Source organism: Carassius gibelio, chromosome A14 (assembly GCF_023724105.1).
Source record: "Carassius gibelio isolate Cgi1373 ecotype wild population from Czech Republic chromosome A14, carGib1.2-hapl.c, whole genome shotgun sequence".
Classification (NCBI taxonomy): domain Eukaryota; kingdom Metazoa; phylum Chordata; class Actinopteri; order Cypriniformes; family Cyprinidae; genus Carassius; species Carassius gibelio.
The window spans coordinates 2,517,488-2,520,290 of NC_068384.1; the positions used below are offsets into that span (position 1 = coordinate 2,517,488).

Here is a 2,803-nt window from a genome sequence, read left to right on the forward strand (position 1 = left end):
GGGGCTACATTTTTTTATTTCTGTCTGAATGAGAGATCAGAGTTCCCAGTCAAGAAACCTTAGCAGGTTCTTACCATGTAGCAAGACAGTGTATTGCTTAATAACATACTTGCTTTCATTAAACATATGAGAAAACAGCATTTGTCTATGGATTATTAAATGTCCTTATGGGACAGTGAAGGGATGATGTCATGTGTGTAGATGATGAAATGCTGCACAAGGTTTATTGATGGAATCTCATTGGCCAGCCAAGTCCTAAGGGGCGGAGCATGACTACAGTTGGTTACAATGGGAAAAGTGGATTATGATCAATAATTGTATTTATTTCACTTCATTTAATTAAACAAGTTCATCTTCTCTCTCTAAGATTGAATACTCCATGTGTGCAGATGACGTTCAAGTCATAAATCCATATTTTTAAGCAGTATACCTTCTAACGATAATAGACTAGAGAATCTGAGTATCCAGCACAGAACATGAAGGATGTGATCAGATCACTGCTGATTTCCTTACACACTGTTCTTTCGACATAAGGCAACTCAACCTTCTGTAAAGTCTCTGCATTTCGGCCTTGGAAGCGCAGACGGCCCCAGACACTGACAGTAGCCAGAGATCCAGACTGCAGCAGTGAGTTGGAGAAGAGCACGGGTCCCAAGCAGATGGGATGTACATTTGGGGTAAAACAGATGGGGCTTTGCAGCATCGACAAGGCAATGTCATGATTGTAGAGGCTTACTTTGGAGTCATAACGGGGATGTGAGATGGATCGGGTGATGTTCAGATTCTGTTCTGTGCCTTCAGTCTTGGAGACGTCATGCTCCCCTGTGAAACATACAGTAGTTGTTTAGTTTAATTATATTATTAATTGGTCTTGGATCTGTAAAAATGGCAGAAAAAAATATCTACAGATTCTTAAAAAACAAGATAAATTTACCTGAGATTCAACATTGAATAAGGAAATGGTTTTGGAAAGAGTCTCTTATGCTCACCAAAGCTTTATTTATTAGATTAATGAAAAAACAATATAGTAAAATATTTATTTGAAACAAAAATCTTATATCTGTAAAATAATTCTAAATGTCATTACTGTCTCTTTTAGCCTTAATAAAAAAATATTTATTTATTTTCACACCAAACTTTTGAACAATAATGCATGTATTTAAATACAGTTTACAAATACAATCTGTCCTATTTATAAGATATATCTTATAAATCTGACAAAATGTACTAAAATGTAAAAGAAACGTAATGTTTTTTTAAAAACTTGGATGTTAAGATGTTTTTACTGAAGAAAAAAAAACATTGATGAAGAAAGTTATAATGCTGTGTATGTTGTGATTGAATATTAAATATTTGTTTTCATATTTTACTATTAAATAGATTTTAAATATCCCCCAATATTTTATATATTTAAATATTGGCGCCATACATCAGTTTAATTGAATAAGTATTTCTTTGGCTATTGTTCTGGTCTTACCAATTCTGATGTATAAGGATCCATTCTTGTTTCCTAGCGGACAGTGGGCTGCAGTAATGACCCATAACTGGTTGAGATGGAGCCTCCACAGAACACCTGCTGTGTTAAGCGCGCCACCAGCGCCACCTAGAGATCGGAAGTCTGAGAGAAATGACATGATTTTGGGTGCACTAACAGATTGGGTTGTAGCAGATGTGACCTAACTCCATTTACTAATAGATGATTTGATCAAAGGCATGTTGACTTCTATAGCACATAATATTTATAATATTTACCTGCCAAGGGATTTCTCCAAGTAAAGATGGATTGCCACCAACAATACGACTTTTAGGGGCATTTACTGTTTGTACAAAGACCCATTTGGGGAGTTCAACATGAGATGGTGGGACTTTGCTGCCTTTTTGTTTAGAATCTGTAGGGGTGTCCAGCTGTCTGGTTTGGAAGTGCTGGATGTGGGTTTGATTGTCTAATTGGAAGACTGTGCAGATGTGTTCGTGACAGATGTGGGACCGCAGGCAAAAGTTCTCACAGCTGACTTTGCCACATGGAAACTTAACTAGTAACATATAAAACACATTGTTCTAAGAAGTCTAATTTATCAGAGGTAAATGGTTTCTAGGTCCTACCTGCAAAGGCCTTCAGCAGAATATATGGGAAAAGAAGGAGAACAAATGAAGCCATATGCCAAATCCAAATTCAGTCTCTTATTATTTCACGGTGAGCTGACAAATAGCCTGATCCAACGCTCCAAAGTACACCTGCCTACCACACTTCCACACAAACGACTGGCACAGGATATTCTGTTTGAGTGAGAGAGTGCGTGTGTGTTGGCATCAAAGAATTTCACAATTAAAATCTCCACTAGATGGTGCTGCTGCTTCAGTGTGTGATAAGCGTTGTAATAATGTAAGCGTTAGATAGTCCCCCCCTCTTGAATTAATTTAACATTCAATGGTTTCCTCTTTTACTATTAGAAAAAAGAGATGATACTAGAATGCGATGAAATATGCAATACTTCTCTATCATAATGAAAGCATTATCGTCTATATATATACTCCACAGATGGGCCCTAGATTGGGGACTGTAAGAGGGGCTGGATCAGCATGTTGGAGAACAGCCCAGTCTACGCTTCAGTTCCACTGTAAGTGCTCTCGATTTCTTCTCGACCCTGGGGAATCTGTTATCTTCTCAGATGGAGCATTCTTATTGACTGTGGGCTTTTCGTTTTCATCCACCCATTACGGGGCTGAATTATTCATGTCGAAGTAATTAACACTGGCCATCAATCCCACTGTATGAGTGCCAATCAATCTGTAACTGAGCGTT

General features: G+C 37.7%; 1 pseudogene; it reads right to left on the bottom strand.

Moving 5' to 3' along the window:
* Positions 1-204: 204 nt before the first annotated feature.
* On the bottom strand, positions 205-2,043 carry LOC128027075 (coagulation factor IX-like; annotated as a pseudogene).
* Between the last annotated feature and the right edge of the window lie 760 nt (positions 2,044-2,803).